The sequence below is a fragment of the Lemur catta genome, chromosome 8, assembly GCF_020740605.2.
Source record: "Lemur catta isolate mLemCat1 chromosome 8, mLemCat1.pri, whole genome shotgun sequence".
NCBI lineage: Eukaryota > Metazoa > Chordata > Mammalia > Primates > Lemuridae > Lemur > Lemur catta.
Genome location: NC_059135.1, coordinates 79779116 through 79800833, shown reverse-complemented (window position 1 = coordinate 79800833; position 21718 = coordinate 79779116). Strand labels below are relative to the sequence as shown.

Sequence of the window (21718 nt, the reverse complement as noted above, 5' to 3'; positions counted from 1 at the left end):
ACAAATTGCAAATAGTGTTTGTCTAATAGAGATTCTGCAAATGATTTCCATCAGGTAGAAAAGATTAATTACACTTTTATGTCTGGTACAATATGAACTAATTTTATATCTAATTGTGCAATCTTATATATACATTTTTTTCTTTCATTGATTGTAAATATTTCATTCTCTTCCATACATCTTTTAACTAGCTTTACCATCCTGCTGGTTCTCTCATTAATGATCTAAACAAGTCCTTGACATATTTCCACTATATATTTGCAAATGTCATCTTTTTAACTTTTTGAAAATTATACATTGAGAAATGTTAGCATTTGATTTCTTCTTTATTTGCTATGCAATATTCAGCCAGCCAGAAATGCCAAATTTAAATGTCTATAGGATCAGAAAGATAACATAGATAGGCAAAACTTGTTAATATGAACTGTGAGGAATCTAGATGATAATCAGAAAGTATTCACCTACCTAAAAAAGGCAGTCTCAACTTCAACTGCTTGTTTTGATATATTAATAGAAATGCTTCATTGTTTCAAAGAAGCTCAATACATAAATTTCTGGATTTCATTTGAAATCTCCCAACTTTTAAATATGATAAACTAATTTTTAAAAATTATAAAACATTTTGTATATCAAACAAAACCTGTCTGCAGCCACATTAGATCAAAGGCCACTGGTGCGATTACACCAAAGCAAGCAAACACTGGATACCATTTAGTTTAGCCTAGCCTCTAATTAAAAATATGTTTTTAAGAAGGTTACTAACATCAATAAAAGCCATTGTTCTTATATTAAATCAACAAAATAGCCAGCTTCCAAAGTAGGCAGGGGATTAAATCAGATAACAAGCATCAAGAAGCCAGCACAGTGACATGGAGCAGGTGCTATACAAACATTAGCTGCCTCCCAGAGGGAACTAAAGACTGCTCTTTCATTTATATTTTTGTGACTACTTGTGATATGTGTGTTTATTAAATAATACTAGACAAAGCAACCAATAAGTTAATTAACAATAAGATAGACACTCAGTAGTTGCGGTAACTTTAACATGTACCCACAAGTTCTTTGATAGTTTTCTTTTCAAGAGGTGAAGTTTAATTCTCCTCCTCTTAAATGTGGTCTTTGTGACTAGTTTCTACTGAATGAAATGTGGTAGAAATGATTGTTATTTTGGAGGATAAGTCATAAAAAGCATTGTAACTTCCAGTTTGTTCTCTCTCTCTGTGGATCATTCACTGTGGTGGAAGCTAGCTGCCATGCTATGAGGACAACTCAAGCCACCCATGTGGAGGCTCATGTTGCAAGAAACTGAGGCCTTCTGCCAATAGCCAAAGAGTAATCTGAGAAGCCAATCTTCTAGCCCCAGTTAAGCCACCAGATGCCTGCAGTCCTGGCCCAACATACTCCTTCCTCCCTCCCTCCCTCCCTCCCCTCCTCCCTTCCTTCCTTCCTTCCTTCCCTTTTTTGTTAGAGACAGTCTTGCTGTGTCACCCAGGCTAGAGTGTAGTGGCATGATCATAGCTCACTGCAGCCTCTAACTTCTGGGCTCAAGCAATCCTCCTGTCTCAGCCTCTTGAGTAGCCAGGACTAAAGGTACACACTGCCACACCTGGCTAATTTTTTAATTTTTTTTAGAGATGGGGTTTTACTTTGTTGTACAGGATGGTCTCAAACTCCTGTCCTTAAGCTATACTCCTGCCTTGACCTCCCAAAATGCTTGGATTACAGGCATGAGCCACCATGCCTGCCCCTGGCCAATATCTTGACTATAACCTCACAAGAGACTTTATGACAGAACCACATAGCCAAGCCATTCCTGAATTCCTAACCCATAGAAACTGTGAGATAATAATGTTTACTATTCTAAAGCCGCTAAATCTTGGGGTAATTTGTTATGCAGCAAGAGATAACTATCAGAGTAGTCAAATCCTTGCAATTTTTAAAGATGAATTTTGTTAGCTTCCCAGCACTTGGATATCATTTTTAGACCAACAGCTAAACTAGACTGCCTACATCAATAATGGTTTTGGATCCCTGAAATTACTTCTAGTGCAGCTCTAATGCTAAAAACACAGAGGATATTCCATAAATGCTCATAAATGAACCCTGGTGAATTTAAAGATAACCTTTCATGAAACCCTCTGATCTTTTTAAAAAGCGTGGTTCTGTGCAGAAACTACTGCATTTGGGCACCACCAAGGCCTGAATCCCTTATTTGGTTCCATTCCCAAGAAGAGCAGAGTCAGATAGCACTAGTGTTATGAAAAAAATGAAACAGAATGACTGAGAGAGTGATTAGTCAGAGAAAGCATCCTGAGAGGGACCTGAGAGGAATGATAATTGAACTGAACTCAGAATGACAGGAAGATGCTAGCCATGTGGAGATTTGGAGATAAGGCCTACTAAGAAGGAATGAGTTTGGCATACTCTAAAAATGAAGAGCAGGGGTGGAAGGAGATATATCATAGCTAAAGTGTGAATGAAAGAGAAAAGATGAGGTAGCAAAGATAGGCAGGGATGTAAACTATGGTAAAGGGATAGATTTTATAATAATTGAATTAAAACCAGGAAATTATGTTGTTTTAAATGTGAGTTTTTATTTTTATCATACAGTAAATGTGCATTATTTAAAAAGTCAAACACCCCATCAAGGCTTACAGTAAAAAAATAAGTGTCCACTTCACCCCTCTCTACTCTCTTCCTACTGTTTTAACTATTTCAATCCATTTACTTTCATAATAGTATGTAACATCCTTCTACTACTATTTTCAATTTTTTTAAGTTTATTTATAAACTATTGATTTCTAGTATATAAGATTAGGATTTTATTCTTTACACCCTTCCACACACACACACAAATATACATTCACACTTTCTCTACCCTCAACCTCCCACAATCTCAATTTTTAGTTAAATTAACATTAAGTGTTTGTATAATTATGACTATACAAAATTTTGTTGATAAGTGACAAAGAGCTTAATATCATTATGCCTCCTTCCTTGAATAACTTTTGGGTTTTTTTTAAGAGTTAAGTGCCTTGTCTTCCAACTATTTTTCTCTTTGTTATAATTCATTATTGCATAATTCTACAAAAGAACCATAAAACTCCTCCCCAAATAGAAAAACATATCATTATTCTATCCTGGTTTTTGCTGCTGCTGTTGTTGTTTTTGTTTACTTTTGACATCTTTCCTGTTGCCTGCCATCTGCCTACTCCAGTCTGCACTGGCTTGCTCCATAGCCATTGTCCAGGGGCTTCCTTTTATTAGTCCAGACAATTAATGCTTCCAAAATTAAATCTGTTTTCTGCCAAATAATAGATAAGAAATTGCCTGGCTCTGGGAACTGGTATAGGGAATCTAGAGGGCTAGCTGTTCTGAAAACAGTTTCTAAGCTAATCCCCATATTATTAGCATCATCCTAAACCTCTACCTTCAGAGGTGCCCAGGGCTTCTAATATTTGAACTATTTTGAGGTTCTTTATCATGGCACCTCACTTGTACTCACTTAGCAGAGCAGATAAATATTAAATCTTATTCATTTATCCTTCCAGCATCTGCTCTTTGTTGTCCAAACTTGTCATACATATGTTGTCTCTTTTTGTTTTGTTATTTTTGGGTTAATACATTCAAAAAATGTCTTTATTGTACATAGAGTGGACTTTCAAGGAAAAACATATATGATATAAACATTTGTTTGATCTTCAGTGTTTAATGAAAAGTCACTGGGGGTGGTTTCAAGAAGGGAAATGAGATGTCTGGTTAGCATTTTAAAAAAGATAATTCTGGCTGCTGTGTGGATAAATGGGAAAAGTATGAAAACAAATGACCAGTTAGGAAGATACTGCAATTTTCAGGAGGGAGACATGGCAGCTTCAAATAGTATCAAAGCAATGGTGAAGTTATGTGCAGACACTCACATTTTCTTAGTCAACATTAAGTATGTAGTCATATTTAAAGGGACACATTTAAGTTCTAGCTCTGGTGAAGGATCCAAGACAACAAAGATTTTGAAGACATCACAGAGAATCAGAAAAATTCCAAATGCAGATTGCTTTTATTCACATTTCTGTTCTTGACACTGTGAATACTTTAACATTTTTATTTTCAAATATTGTCTCTCAAGCCATGATGTTAAAAAAATGGTAAGATTGTAAAGAAATCTATTGTTTCCCTTGGTTTATGTGTCTCTCAAATGGTTTAAGTGGGAAATTAACAGTTAGATTTTATGTCACATTTGTTTGCTAGAATATTTGAAAGTGCTCATTGAATCATAAGGTGATATGATTGCATTTATTTTTACTTTAATATGTCACCATAATCTTTAACAAGAAGTATATACTAACTTTACTCCTAAATGGTATTAAAAAAACAGAGTTGAGCAAAGTCTCTGTCTGATTGGTACAATAATTAAAATGGTATTATAGAAGTTCAGTTAGGATGGAATGTAAGTAGGCACACCCTTAATCTAAAGGAAAATGCTCTGGCACATTATACAGCCCTTTCTTCTTCCTTTAACTAATGAAAGATTGTCCCCTTCTAGGCTTCAATCCTGTTTCTTAAATAGAGGAAATATAGTCAAAATGAGCAGCAAGGACATTTCTGAATACTAACAGTCACAGAGATCTGCATAGAGCCTGCATGCATGTCTTTGCCAAAAAAGATGAGGGAAGTTTTTCTGGCACGAGATGGTGGGTCAGTATCAGGTACTTGTGTAGTGTCTCTCAGATGCTCTTATGTTTTTTGTTAGGGGAAAAGGTCAACAGATGAATGAGGTTTTGCACATCCTTCCACTTCCCTGTTCTACCATTTCCCAATTCCTTCTAATGCAAGGCACAAACCAACCTTTTTTTCCTATGATGGATACACTTACTCAGAAAAGGTGCCAGCATTATTCTATCTTTACAGCAGAAAACACAGTTTGCACAGAGGTGTCTTTTTCCTAGTAGGCAAACTTTATATTCTTATTTGACCCATAAATCAAATAACTTAATCCTTCATTCTATTTTTTTCTCTCCCCACTTCACCCTATATTCAGTCTATCAACAAATCTTAAGGCCTCCAACTGAAAAACTGAAAATACCTGCTTCTTTCCATATCTGCTATTACTCTCCTTGTTAGACACTATCTTCTATCCTCTGTATGCTACAATAGCCTCTTAACTGGTCTTTTCTTCCTTTCTATACCCACTATAATAACATTCTTCACAGAGCACCCAGAGTGATTCATGGTAAACAACAAATTATATCAAGACACCAAAGAAGAAATCAGTACTCCTTATAGTCAGGGGTCTGTACAGTCGATTGCCAGTGAAAAAGTCTTAAATTGATAGAATTTTAGGATTTATTCTCCTGCACAAATGCTTTCAAAAGTACATTATCAGCATCTTTACAAATATCTAAGTTTGCCGAACTTTAGCTCAATTTTAAGTCAAAACAGTATATGTACAGTATTTCTCTTGCAATATTTTGCCACCAAGGCCACTCAGAAACTGAGGTGCAGTTGGCTTTCATTTGTATTCTTGTTTCTTCTACCTAGTTTTAGTAAACAAGATTTACTCTAAATATTAAGTTTATATTTTCATTTCCCAAAATATCACTTACCTACTTAAAATCTCCAATGACCCACCATGCTCACAATAAAATCCAAAGTCATTAATGTGGACTACAAGGCTCCTAAACCTCCTATTTTCTTATATTGTCCTCACTTACTGTATTGCAGTCACAGTGGCCTTTTTATTTTTCCTTGAACCTGCAGAGAAAGCTTCTTCCTTAAGACATTTGTAATTGATCTTCAAGACAAAATGGAGTCTGATATGTGCAGGGCTTGTGCTCTCTTTTCATTAAGGTATCTGCTCAAATGTCACTGTCTTAGAAAGGCCTCCCTTGACCAGGAGATACTAAGGAAATCACTCATTCTCCCATATGTACACAAACGCACACACACACACACACACACACACAGAGGTGTGACTCATCTCCATAAGTTTTACTATTGCCCTAATTTTATTTCCTTTGTAGAATTCATCACTGACAAATTAATTACTTATTAGTGCATTATCTCCCCACATTAGAATACAAACTCCATATGAGCAAGGGTCCTGTATGTCTAATTCACTCCTGTAATCCCTAAGCCCAGAACTGTGGTTAGCTCATGGTAAGTACCCAGTAAATATTTGTGAATGGATACTGCTGTTATATTCACAATGGCTTTTGCTTAAAAACTTCTTGCCTAAAATCTGTGCTTTTACCTTTCCATCAGTCAGTTTAGGAGTCAGTTGAAGTCACAGCTTCTTTGTTCTGTAATCAGCAGAAATACTTTCCTTGCTGTTACTCATGACCCCCAATTTAAGAAGTCACTATTCTTTCCCCAGGAAAGAAGTATAGAAGAAGGACCTATATTATTTAATGCAAATGAGTAATTTTATGAAAGGACAGTTAGGCAGATAGTAATCTGCAGTAATGAGTACTTGGGGTGAGTAACAGTAGTGTGAGAAATTATAGTACCATATAACACTGTGGAAGAATAATGACAACTGGGGAACCTGAGTGAATAAGTAGGGATAAGAACGCAAAGATCAGGGGTGTGTGGGGCAAGATGGCTGACTAGAGACATCATCTCAGAAAGAAGGAAAAGTTTTAGATGAAAAACAAATCATAGTTGAGGTATAATTCTGAGGGAAAAGTGTCAGAACCTACCAGAGAGTCCATGGGAAGAAGTTACAATGCAGAATAGGAAGAAGCAAGTTTTTGGCAGAGATCAACCCCTAGGAACTTGGAGTCCTGTTAGGGTTTTGTTTCTCCTCCCCTCACACATCTGGCAGACTACAGGCTCCCGAGCTGCTGGAGGGCTTCTCTGCACTCATGAGCCCAAAAGCTACTGTTGCACCAATGAAATAGGAGCTTCTTAAGAACAAAGCACCAGGCTGCCAAACCCTTCAGGGTTGCTCCCCCTCAACATAGACCTGAGTGGAGGTGGTGGGTACCATACTGCTTCTCCACCCACTGTGTGCCTTTGTCCTCCCCAAGGAGCTTCAGCCCTTAAGTTTTCTTGTCACTGTTTCCACAAAAACATTTTCCAACTCCTCCCCAGACTTCAGTGGAAACAGGGGGTCCATGTATCCCAGGGGAACTGTGATCTCAGAGCTTGGACATCCAGGATGGGCTGCCTTCATGGGACAGAAAAGTGCAGCAAACCAGGGGAGCCCCTAGGAACAAAGGGGACCAGACTGTCAACTTTCCTCCATTCAGATGCTTCTCCTTCCTCTCCTTTCCCCTGCCCACTGCTGCTGAGTGGTAGTTCCCATGTGAGTTGGCATGGGTGCCCCAAGGGATAATCGAGCCAGGTCTCTCAGGAATGACTGCTTTCCCTCTGTCAGTGCACCTGTCACACAGAGGCTTCCACAGAGAGTAGGGCTCATGCTTTTCCTCTTAAAGACCTAGAGTGGACCAAGGGGTGCTCAAACTGTGAGCTCCCTGACCACTGTCTCTCCCCAGTGTTTCTTATTTTTCTGGCTGCTCCAGCAGAGAAGGGCATATCCCAAATCATAAACCTGCTTGAGCACTCCATGGGCAATGCAGGACCAGCATGCTTCTCCCTTGCATGGTCAGGGATTGAACTTGGGGGATCAGAAATTGGCATGCAGATGGGATCCAGTCCCCCCACCATGATTTGAATATGTTGCTCAGGGGCATGCAGGGGAGATTTGTGAAATAATCTTGGGAGGTAAGGGAGCCCATGCTGGCAGAACTAAAGAGAGAGTACAGGGTATGGCTAAGAAGCAGCACACTTGTGGAGCACCCCTCCCCCTACAGGAAAACCATGCTTTTGGTCCTGGGCAAGATTCTGGATAGGGAAGTTGTCAGCCTGCATCACCATACCTGGTGAGCTCACATAGTTTGGGCTGCTGCTTATGGACAGATGCCAGAAGGAGATCCATAGGGCAAGGGAAGAGAAAGAAGAGTGAAACCCACTCCCAACAGCCAGGCTGTGAATCCAAGATGGCCTCTCTCCCTCAAGCAGACTTTTTGGCTTGGTGGGGCCACTTCAGCCCCTCTCTGGTGGCTTTCCTCAGTGACCCGGGAGCTGACCCTCAGCCCCTGCTGAGATAGCACTTATGCTCACCCTTGTGGAGCCTGAATACAGGCTCACCTAACCTGGCCTCACTCATCCTCACTACTCCAACCACTCTGGCTGTGGTGGAGCATAAAAAAGCTCCAGGGCTTTGCCCACTGTCTGTGACATCTAAGTGCTTCTGATGATCAACTACAGCTGGTCACAGATCCCAAAAAACACTAATGCAGATGGCTCTTTCCTGTAAGTACCACTTATTGGCAGGGAAAACAATTTGTACAGCCCATTACAACATTTAGTTATTCAATGATACAGGGCATGGCTGACTGTGACACACAAGCACCACCTACTGTCTCAGAGATTAAACTGTATCCCAATATAATTCACACTCTCAAGAAGACCACAGGTCTAGAAAAAAGAGAAATAATTTCAAAGACTTCCAATTTCCACTGACAATGAGACACAGGGAATCTGCCCACACACTTAGTATACCACTGCTACAGCCTACAAATGACAGATAAAGAATTACAAATATGGATTGTAAGGAAGCTCAATGAGATTCAGTAGAAAATAGAAACTCAAAGAAACCAGAAAAACAACTCAGGAAATGAATACATACATATAAAAAAAAAAAACCTTCTAGAAATGAAAAATTAATTTAAGGCAATATAAAACACAGTAGAAAGTTTTAAGAATAGACTAGACCAAGCAGAAGAAAGAATTTCAGAACTTGAAGACAACGCTTTCAAATTTATCCAGTTAGTCAAAAATAAAGAACAAAAAATCAAGAGGAATGGACAAACCCTACAAGAAATATAGAATTACGTAAAACTGCCAAATATAAAAATCATAGACATCTCTGAGGTTGAAGAAGGAAAAGCAAAAGATCTGGAAGACCTATATGAGGAAATAATTGAGGAAAATTTCGCTCGTCTTGTTAGAGATTTAGAAAACCAGATATAAGAACCTCAACAATCATCTGGGAGATTCATTGCAAAAACAGCATAACCAAGGCATATAGTCATTATACTGGCCAAAGTTAACACAAAGGAGGAACTCCTATGCACCATGAAGAGAAAATATCAAGGATCTTACAAAGGAAAACCCATCAGACTAACAGCAGATTTCTCAAGAGAAAACTTACAAGCCAGAAAGCAATGGGGTCCTAGCTTTAGTCTCCTAATACAGAATAACTGCCAGTCAAGAATTGTGCATCCTGCAAAACTAAGTTTCATAAATGAAGGAGAAATAAAGTCTTTCCCAGACAAAAGAACACTAAGGAAATTTGTCACTACTCTATCTGCCCTACAGGAAATGCTCAAAAGTGCATTATACATGCAACAGCACAATAGACACCAACCAGTGTAAAAACATCAAAATTTTAAAGCTCACAACTTTTATAAAAACAATGGCACAAGGGGAAAAAGTTAGAAAATGGAGATGATTCAGCTTGAGTTTATGAAAATAATTATCTTGATTCTCTATATAATTTTGTGTGAGTATTATCCCATACAGGATGGACAACATTCAGAGTCCCAAAATAAAAGCCCAGACCAAACACATAGAAAGGAATGGAACATTACGATGATTGTTTGCATAATTCACACATTTAAAGCATTTTTGTCTCTATTATCTGTATTTTACCAACAAACATTTTTGTGCAAATTGTATATGTACATGATCTAACTCCCCATAGCATTTTGCATGGGTAATCAGAATCTTAGTGCTCGAAGTCCAAAATCTCTGTGGAGATAACTCAGATAGTTCTAATTACTCAGTTACATTCTTCTTGCAAATCAAATCCTCAAAGCTGTAAGACAGATTAAAACTTACATCTGATACAGAGAAAAGGCTGAAGGAAATTTTTATTTCATTTTTTTTAAATGTCTTTTTTAAAAAAATTAACTGGAAGTGGTTCCTGTTCAGAACCTCAGACTCAACTATTAGGTCATTAAATATGAAATGTCCAATTTTGAGTCAAAAGTGTAGTTTATTATATCTCAAACAAAAAACAGTACAATTAATCAAAGTATGCACTTAAACTATTGACATAGTTTTGCCATCTTAATGGCAGCTTGTTTATGCCAGCAGCAAAGAAGCCTGGAGAGCAAGTGGCCATAAAATCATAAAAGGTGATTTCAGCTCTTTGAGAATTGAATATTTTTTCCAGGCAAGAAGTGGCCCAAAGCCTGGAAGAAATAGTAGTCAGTTGGTGCAAGTTCTGATAAATATCATGGATGACAAAGTGCTTCCAAGTCCAGCTTCTATAGTTTGAGCAGTGTTGTTTGTGCGACATGTGGTTGAGTGTTGTCTTGCAAGAGGATTGGCCTGTCTCTATTGAGCAATCCTGGCTGCTTAATCACAAGCATCCTCATCATTTCATCCAATTGGTTGCAGTAGACATATGCTAGAATCGATTGATCACGTTTCATGAAGCTGTAGTGGATAGATAATACCAGTATTGGACCACCAAACAGATACCATTAGCTTTTTTTTTTTGATGACTGTTCAGTTTTGGACTGCGTTTCGGCACTTCGTTGTGCCAAATGTTTGTGATTGTCAAAAAGAACCCATTTTTCATCACATATAACAATACAGTATGGAGATGGTTCACTTTTATATTGTGATCTCAAAGAAAGGCAAGCTTCAAGACGATTTCTCTCCTGATGCTCATTTCATTCATGCAGAATCCATCTATCCAGCTTTTTTCTGTTGCCCTTTTGTTTCCAATGGTCCAGTATTGTTGGAATAGTAATGTCCAACCTTGCTGATAATTAACCCATAGGTTGAGATGGATTCTCTTCCACTACAGCTTTCAGCTCATCCTTATCTACCTTGGTTTCAGGTTCCCCACATGGATCATTTTCAAGATTGAAATCACCAGAATGGAATTTCTCAAACCATTGACATACTGTGTGTTCATTAGCTACATCCTTCCCCAACACTGCATTGATATTTTGAGCTGTCTGTGCAGCATTGGTTCCATGATGGAACTCATATTCAAAAATACACAAAATTTTGACTTATCCTTAGTGTCACAAAAATTGCTGTAAAAAAAATTTTGAAATAGTCACAAGCCAAAACATGCATTTGAAAGACTGAGGATGTACCTTCACAATAAAGATAAAAGAAGAAATTCAACAAAGTCTCAGGCCACAAAATCAATGCACACAAATCAGCAGCTTTCATATACAGGAATAACCGTCAAGCTGAGAATCAAATCAAAGATGCAATGCCTTTCGAAATAGCAACAAACAAAATAAAATACTTAGGAATATATTTAACTAAGGAGGTGAGAGACCTATATAGGGAGAACTATGAAACACTGAGGAAAGAAATTGTAAAAGATATAAACAGACAAAAAAAAAATCATGCTCATGGATTAGCAGAATCAACATTGTTAAAATGTCTATACTACCCAAAGGGACTTACAGATTCAATGCAATTCCCATTAATATACCATCGTGATTTTTTGTAGACCTCAAAAAAAAAAAAAAGTTCTACTCTTCGTATAGAACCAGAAAAGACTCCGAATACCTAATGCAATCTTACATAATAAGAACAAATCAGGATACATCACTTTATCAAACTTCAAGCTATCCTACAAGGCTATAGTAACCAAACAGCATGATACTAGCACAAAAACAGAGACATAGATCTATGGATGAAAATAGAGAACAAAGATGTAAATCTATCCTCATATTGCCCTCTGATCTTTGTCAAAGCAGACAAAAACATACAATGGGGAAAAGAAACCCTATTCAATAAATGGTGATGGGAAAATCGGATAGCCACATGTAGAAGACTGAAACCAGATCTCACAACTCACAAAAATTAATTCACAATGGATAATACTCTTAAAACTAAGGCATGAAACTATAAGAATTCTACAAGAAAATGTTGGAAAAACTCTTACAGATATTGGCCTAGTCAAAGAATTTGTGAAGAAGATCCCAAAAGCAATCACAGCAACAACAAAAATAAATAATGGGACCTGATAAAATTAAAAAGCTTCTCCACAACCAAGGTCACAGTCAATAGAGCAAATAGACAACCTACCGAATAGGAGAATATATTTGCATGCTATATGTCTGATAAAGGGCTGATAACCAGAATCTACAAAGAACTTAATCAAATCAGCAAGAAAAAAATCAAACAACCCCATTAAGGAGTGGGCAAAAGACATGAACAGAAACTTTTCAAAAGAAGATAGAATAATGGCCAAGAAACACATGAAAAAAAAAGCTCAATGTCTCTAATCATCAAGAAAATGCAAATCAAACCCACAATTAGACATCATCCACTATAGTGAGAATGGCTTTTATGAAAAAGTCCCAAAACAACAGATGCTGTCGAAGATGCGGAGAGAAAGATACACTTATACACTGTTCATGGGACACAAACTAGTACAACCTCTATGGAAAGTAATATGGAGGTACCTCAAAGAACTAAAAGTAGATCTACCATTTGATCCAGCAATCCCACTACTAGGTATTTACCCAAAGGAAAAAAAAGACATTTTATAAAAAAGACAATTGCATTCGAATGTTTATAGAAGCACAATTTATAATTGCAAAGATGTGGATTGAACCCAAATGCCCATCACTACATGAGTGGATTAATAAAATGTGGTATATGTATACCAGGAATCACTACTCAGACATAAAGAAAAGGTGACCTAATATCTTTTGTGACAACCTGGATGGAACTGGAGGCCATTCTTCTCAGTGAAGTATCACAAGAATGGAAAAACAAACACTACATATCCTCAGTACTAAATTAGAACTAATTGATCACCACTCATGTCCACACACGGAAGTAAAACTCAAGGGAAATCAAGTAGGTTGGGGGGTGGGGAGGAAGAGATGGGGAAATTCAAACCTAATGGATACAATGCACACGAACTGGTAAAGGGCACACCTACAACTTTTATTCAAACTGTACAAAAGCAAATTATGTAACTAAAACGTGTGTACTCCCATAAAATTCTGAAATAAAAAAATAAATAAAATAAGCATCAATGTGAAATGTCAGAGATATCAACTGTCAAACATAGTACTTAAAGAAATCAGACATTTCATACTTAACCTAATAAATATCTCTCTTTGAGATAAAAAAAAAGAAAAACAGGAAAAAGATCATTTATTTTCAAAACATGCATTTGTATGTCAATAGAATTCAGTGATGCAATCTTTCTTCCTGCCAGACATGACTCTTTTCTTTGATAGCCATGAAGGAAGATGAAATACTTGAAGAGTTCCTTAAATCACTTGAGAGCACCAAACAATAGACTGGCCATAATCAGGCACCTTGGAGAAAATACGACAGCATTTTCTTTAAGTGAATTGATGATTCCAAGGAAAGATATGAAATTGTGGAAATCATATTGTGACATGATTGTTAATAAAAATAACATTAGGCAGTGGACTATTTACACACATACACACACCTAGGAGACACATCAGCAAAGAAAAAATTTTTACGATTCCCTAAGAAGAACAAGGCATAGCTACAACCAGTTCTTATGCTGGTTTTACCGTACTCATAAGTAACTAGGGTAAAGGAAAAGGTTTCTATTATGAAACAATTGATAATATTTCTAGATAAAAGACACCAAAAACAATTGTACTGGATACTCTGGATTGGCTCTCTCAACCTCATTCTATTCTCTGTCCATTTGAGGAGATTGGAAAGCTTAAAACTACATTTTCCACTTGTGTCTAAGGTTCTGTAAGCTTAGCAAAGTACATTCAGAAACTTGCAAGCAGAAGTGAGAGTGAGGCCACCTTCATGTCCATTTTAACTTTTCCAACTGGAAACCATGATTGTTAGAAACAAAACATTACTTGGATAGTGTTTCAGTGTTCATCATCCAGCTTGCTGGGTGACAAGAAGTAGTGTGGCCTGCAACAACAATGGCAGTGGCATCTTCACAAGTCTTTCTAACTCTTGGATTATAGCTGTGGATGTCCAAATTCCAGTTTCTAGAGTATTCAGATGCAGCTGCAACAGCAGCAGTGGGTTCTTGATTTCATCACAGTTCTAGTGAAGGCCTCAGAAATAGTGACTCCTAAAGAACTATATTGTTCTGGGTGTCATTTCCAGAGGCCCATTCTAGAATTCTCTCCTTTTTCTCTTTTAACAATTTTGAGAGCATGCCCTATTAAAGCACTTCCTGATTTAAGTAGTGAGTTTTCTGTTCCCTGCATAGAGCCTAGACTGATATACTAATGTCAGAAAAATTACTCTTTCAGGCATAATGAATCTTCTATAAAGAGAAATTAGAGAATATAAAATAATTTTAATTTCATCTACCTATCACAAGTATAAATTATTAGCATATATTTAAACAACACAAAAATAAAATTAAGTCTTAAGCCCAAGTGAGGTATTTGATATGGATAATGAATTATTTTCACCAGTTCATACAAGCTCTAATATTCTACAGAGTCACAAGGAAATTCTATGAAGGTTTCTGTTCCTGTTGTAGTTTTCAGTAAGCAAAATAGTATTTCCCAACAACCTAAAAATCCAAAATAGAAGCTTCTTTGGTTATGTAAATAATATTTTTCACGTGTGAAGCTTTTGAAACTAACAATTAACATTCTCTAGCACATTTCGGGGGCATATTTTAAAACATGGATTTGTTTAAATGTTAGAATATTAGACTCATTGTTGATCAGTAATATATAGGGCTGTTTCTACCATTCAGGTTTGGAAATATAACTACCTGCTTTTTTGAGTAAAAGTGGACTGAATAATTGTACTTAATGTATAGACAGATACCTTCTTAACTAATACTTTAAAATACGGAGATTAAAAATATCTAGATTAATCTTCATGTTAAAATAGCAAAAGTTGCTAAGACACCTTACATAACGTATCAAGTAAGTGTTGTCATTAATATGATAAAGACAAAGTAGTTTAAGCACAGACTAAAACATTTCTGTACCTAAATTTTGTAACCATAGATTTAAGAGCTAATCATCAGATTTGCAATTTCAGAAACTCTATTTAAATTGTTCACCAAAGAATTATCAGGTTTGGAGGGATTATTTCATGCTTGCCAGACTTTCAGGAGACTAATATATCAACCAGAATGTCAATTTGTTAATTGACCACCACTGATTGGAGGTTTCAGTGATACAATTACTAACAGAAACTATCCCAACAAACCCCTTCCTAGTATCATGGTATCTGAGAAACCAAATCTGAAAAATTTTGAAGAGCACAGAATCAGAGCAAAGGGAATTGCATAGACTTGAGGTTTAGGCCTACGTTTTATGAGGTGCTTAGAAAACTAACAGGGCCCCACCACAAAAATGCCACCTTTCTAACAACTGGAATGCCTGTGAATGTGTCCTTAACACACTGTATTTTTTTGTATCTAGACCCATATCTCATAAACATTTTAAAAATCCTTCACTATTATAACTCCATTTCAACAGTTGACATTGCTCCTCTCCTACCAGGAGATTATGTCACCATACCCTTACCTAAGTCATAGAAAATTAAATTACAATTAAATTGAATGTTACGTGACACCAGCTACATTTCTAAGCTAGTTCTAGAGTACACTCCATGCTACCCTCCTCAACTACAAACCATCTTTTAGGCTAGGCCCTTTCCTGATAAATTTCACGTATGTTCAAATCTTTATTTCATATTTAATTCCTTTAAGCTCCAACTCTGAGACAGTCTCTGATTTTGTCACCACAATCTCAGGGCATTTGGTATTTGGATCCTATAACCCTCTGAGTATACACTAAAAATTGAGCCTCTGGGAAAAAATAGCTAAAAAACTGTTGCTAGAGTAAAGTTCTCCCTTTTTTTAACCTTAAAATCCCACAACATTGTTCATTATAAAGGTGAATCCTGATCCTCATTACAGACTTAACAGTAGGATTTCTGGTAGCAAGCATGGACACAATGGCCTCCAAACTTTTTAGATTCCCAGAGACAGGGGTCAACTACCAGCACGGTTTGGTCATACTGGATAAGGATGTTTTGATCTTCTTGAAAGCCTGATCCACATATTTCTGGTAATAGGCCACCAGGGCTTCGAAGATGGACTGACATATAGCATAAATCTGGGCCACATGACCACCACAGACACCCACGTCCACACCAGCAAACTGCTCCTTCCCCAGAAACAGAACAGGTTCTAGTAGCTTGTATTGCAGCGTCAGTGGCGGGATGGTCTCCAGCCACCTCCCGTTCACATTGATGAGGCTGTTGCCCTGCTTGCCATTCCCTATGGCTAAAGCCATCTTCTTGCCTCAAAAGACCTGTACGGTTACCGTAGTGGGCGGGGCAGTGGGCCCTGGGCCTGCTCGACTTCCGGCGTACACAAGACTTCTTCACCACGCTGAGCCGCAACCGGAAAAGCTAAAGTAAGATTTTACAGCTCTTGATAAACAGGAGCTTTATGGATTTAGCCACAGATACAGTCAATATATAAAAAGGTAATTGGAGGATCCAACCTATAGGAGGGCTTTAAAACAATATTCTCCAACTAATAATGGAAAACTAGTACTAGACAGTTGGAATGTTAATATGTGTTAGACACATACACACACTCATATCACATCTTTAGAAACAAGTGCCTGCACAGAAACACACAGATACTCCACTAAAATACTAATAAAGTGTTCAGTACTCAAATAAATGAAGGAAATCCAGAGCTATACAAAATTAAATAGATAATTTACTGAAGTAATTCTCACAATTTTCAACATGCTATGACATTGTAAATATGCAGTAAGGTTATACAACATGTCAAATTTCCTAAACTCATTTGACCACGAAATCATTTTTCCAAGAATATCTTTCAGAAACGGTGGCCCAAGGAACCTATGGAAATGGTACCATAAAAGGATAAAGTTACATCTATTGTGAATGGTTAAGAGGGAGAAAAAAGTAAAGGAGAAAATAAAGGAGAGGGACAAATATTCCCTTCACACACACACCATAAATTACAAGAAAACCAAGCAGAAGGGAATGGAAAGGGAAAGTATGTTTAGATCTGCGCTTCTAGCAATTATGTGAAAAAAATTTTGATTTAAAATGATTTGTCACACAGCTAGTTAATGACAGAGCTAGGACCATATAAACTCACCCCAAATACTATGATAGGTGAAATACAAAGCCCAATGTTAAAATAAGTCTACAAGTCACAAGATGTTACAAAAAATATGAAAATAAAAATCTTAATGAAAATCTGAAATGTCCCATGCTATTTTATTACCTTAATTAGTTTCCTATTGTTCACTGATAAGTTCCCAATATCTTGTAAATGTCTATACAAGATTTTAAAACTTCCAAAAGTCAGGAAATACGAGGGAAAAATGTCCATTTTACATGATAAAAATCTCTTAGGAAAAGTCAAAATAAAATAAAAAGAAGGAATGAAAATAAACAATTATGTTTAAAGAGAAAAAAATTATCAAATAAATATAAAATCAGAAATTATTTTACTAGGCCACTTGCCACAAAAGTAATGATTTCTCTTTTTTCTTTCTGTTTTCTATCTTTCCCTACTTCCTTCTTTCTTCCATTAAGAAACACCAGTTTCAATAATTAAACATTATGGATTGCAAATATATTTCATGACTTACTCATGATGAAAAGAACATCTTACCTTGTGTTTTCTTTTACCTTCCAAGTGTCTGATTGGCATATAAAGTGAACCTGCTGAATATCATTTTGTACTATGCATATGGCACAGTGGTGGAATCATTGAGAGACTTCAACTTATATTATTCAAATCCATTAATGAAAGAAGCAGATACGTGAATAGAGACAAAAAATACTAACTTTGACAATCATAATTTAAAAGTTCCATACAGCATGAAACACAATTTGGAGGGGACTACCTTTGTGTCTAGTATATGTGTGAAATACATTTTAACAAATGCATAAGAAAAATGAATACAAACAATTGAACCCTAGCATATGTCTAATTTCTGCTATGTCAAGTTTCAAACTTGTTGCCAAATGACAATAAAATAATAATAGTTTTTGCAGACTGACAACCGAAATAACAATAAAAACAAATTTATAGCAGAACAGAGTGCTGAGAGGTTTTTTTATTTTTGTTTTTGTTATTTTTATTTTTATTTGTATTTTTTAACTATGCACTCAGGAAGGATTGTTATGTCAAAGTACTGATTGTAAATCAGAATGAGTTACCTACTTCAAAACATAAATTCATCTAATGTTAATGTAAAAATTAAAGAATAATTTAATATCAATACCTACAACATTAAACATGTAGTATCAAGAAGGGAATTCTGAAAGTTTTCTGGAAACGTGCTCTCAGACCAGTATCTTTGCTAATTTTAACTGTCCTTTGTGACTTTCAGCAGATGACTTGATTTCCTAGCTAAAATTCCACATCCCATCAGGAATTCATTGTATTAATTAGCTTCACACAAGCACACACAAACATAGCTATATCTCCAAAAAAAGTATTTTTTATGTTTCCATACAAATGTGCTAAATAGAAGATGAAAAGCTTTTAAAAAGTATAAAAAATTTAATAAAACATGTATCTGTGTATAACGTAGCAGTTATTATAAAATATCTCTAGGAATAAAGAGTTATAACATCCTCATATAAGATGTGCTTAGGATTTTTCACAGTTTCTTAGGGAACAATAAAAAATAAGTTACTGCAGCCAAGATTTTGTGCAAAATTTACTTCTCCCCAAGTTATGCTGATCAAAAAGTCTGGATTCTAAACAGCTAAAAATACTAAGCAGCAATAACCCATTTTGGGAGGGAAGTGGGCAATCTAGATGGAAGAGAAAATACAGTCCTCTAGGTATCTGTAGGAGATTGGTTCCAGGACACTCTCCCACCCACCCAATACCAAAATCTGAGGATGCTTATGTCCCTTATGTAAAACGATGTGGTACAGTAAATCCTCATTCAACGTTGTTGCTACGTTCTTGGAAATTGATTTTAAGGGAAATGACATATAGCAAAACCAATTTGACTACAGGCTAATTGATTTAAATAAGAGTTAAGTTCCTACAGCATAATTCTGGTCCCAAAAACATCACCAAAATTCTAAGTAAAGAACAAAACACTTCTAATATTAAACTTTGAAATAAGTATAAGCTATACATTTAAGAAAGATTAATAAAAACAAGTAAAATAATTATTTATGCACTTATTCCTGTTCAGGGTTGTGGGTGGCTACAGCCTATTCCAGAAGCTCAGGGCAAAAGGCAGGAACCAGTCCTGGACAGGACACCCTTCCCTAACAGGGCTACTCACACGCATACCCACATTCACTCAGATCGGAACCATGTAAACACACCAATCCACCTAACATGCACAGCTTTGGGATGTGGGAAGAAACTGGAGTACCCAGGGAAAACCCATGCAGATGGGCAGAACATGCAAACTCTACACAGTGTTCCCACCTGGAAATTGATTTTTTTTTTCTTATCAACATTATAACAAACCAATGTTGAAGGAAATAATGTTATTTGAAGACCTGCTGTATTTGTATATAACCCACGCACATCCTGCCACATACTTTAAATCATCTCTAGATTACTTATTATACGTATATACAATGTAAGTGCTATGTAAATAGTTGTTATACTGTATTTTTATCTGTACTTTTTATAGTTGTATTATTTTTGTTTGTATTGTTATTTTGCATTTTTTCCAAATATTTTTGATCCATGGTTGGTTTAATTCATGGTTGGTTTAATTCAAGATTGCAGAGCCCTCAGATGCAGAGGGCTGACTGTATTCTTTTTTCAAAAATCTCATTAATTTACAAGATTAAGGATGGTCATCATCATTATTTCTTCAATTCTCAGTTAGGAGCTGACTAATTCTTGAACTCTTTCTGACAGAATGCTGGAACCAGAACTGATCGATTATTGAACAAGCTTCATCTCTGGTAAAGAGTGAAAAACATAAATTCCCAGGTCTAAGGTAGCTGACAGAGTTTCCCAGAGGTTGAGAGATACCACGGACACCCTGACCCTGTTCTTTATTTCTTATCCCAAAAGGCATCTGGAGTCTTGATAATGATTACATAGGATTACATATATAAACTAGCAGAACTTCCCACAAAAATCTCTACTTAGACTGTGGAGAGAAAAGAGTTAAAAAGTGCACACTGTTGTTTTGATTGATGTCTGCACTAAAAATTAATTGACCTCTATTGTAAAAGCCTTGGCTCTAATCCTATTTAATTATAACTGTCTTGGGAGGGGGTGCTCAAAAAGGTTTGTTTCAAGCTGTTCCTATGTTCATTGAGATTAGGTCCTAAAATAAATCTATAAGTACGCATCCTGGGAAGTCAGAGGCTGTGCCCAAATAAAAGCTGGTAGTCGCTAAGCAGACCCAGTATCTCAGAAACATCAAGATTAACATGTGAGGTTATTATCCAGACACAGATAAGATCTTGCTTGGCCATTATGTAGACAAGTTTTCTGACTGTCTCTGGTTGATTTGGCATAGTCTGTTGGTAAACTGGTTCCCTATGATTAAATCTTCTTTCCTCTAGGCCTCAACTCCTAACACTTTACTTGCCACCTTTGTTTGCTCAACCTATACTTTTTCTTACACAGACAGGCATTTTGCTAAAATTTTGATACAGGATGAATAAAACACACTCCTAAACTTAAAGGAGTCACTCCTTTATTTAGGGGAAGCTAACAGGTTAACACATAACTATAATACCATGAATTGTGCTATGATGACTTCAGTTCACAAAGGAAGGGCTGCTAAACTCAACTGAAAAACTTTTGGAAAGGACACGATACCTTAAAGAATGTGTAAGAGATGCTTCCTTATAAGAAATGAGAACATATGTTCTATGGTGAAGAAGCAACACATGCAAACATACATGGAAACAAGAGAACAAAGTGCATTTTAAAAAGTGTTAAGTACTACTTTTCAGGTAGAACATGGAATTTGAGTGGGAAGTAAGAGGCAAGGTAGGTCACTGCCTACAAAGAAGCCAGATGATGAAATTTCATTTCATCTTAAGATAAACTGGAAGCTAAAAAATGATTTTGATTTTAAGTAATGGAGTATCATAATCATTCTATCAGAGTTGTAAAGATTGAAGTGGACATACAAGTCCACACTGGAGTGAACAAGTTCACTAGCAATCATAAAAAGGCAAATTAAAACAATGTGATATGACTTTCACTAACTAGATACAGAAAAGTAATTTGTAGAAAAAATCTCCTAAAAATTCAATATTTAAGCATATGCTATATAAATAAAGTATGCTAAATTTCTATGATGATCTCTATGTCATTATCTGTCACTGACTAATGTTAGGATGTTGCTACAAAGTTCCATAACCATCTTCTAAACTGTAGGCTCAATGTAAGCTGGCACTATTTGGGACTAGCATTTCTATTTCTCCAGGTGGACTTTTTTTGCCCCAAGACTATACTTATATTTATAATAAGGACACAATTTGGTCTTTCTTTTCTAGCCATACCTTGATGGAGGATGTTTGGGAAGCAGTGAATCGGGCTCAAAAGGCAGTTGAGAAGAAGTAAGAAAGGTCATTACTAAGTATCTGTTGAGATCAAGAGGTATAGGCTTCTTATTAACTTACAAAAATTACTTCACATTTTTAAGCTTGTCATGCATAAACTGAC

At 36.4% G+C, this 21718-nt stretch overlaps 1 protein-coding gene and 1 pseudogene across 1 annotated transcript in view; both read right to left on the bottom strand.

Annotated features, from left to right (window-relative positions):
* The window catches only part of LRP1B (LDL receptor related protein 1B), a 1757623-nt gene that overhangs the window by 871682 nt on the left and 864223 nt on the right, over positions 1-21718 (bottom strand). The window lies entirely within an intron of this gene.
* LOC123643771 lies at positions 16041-21626 on the bottom strand (annotated as a pseudogene).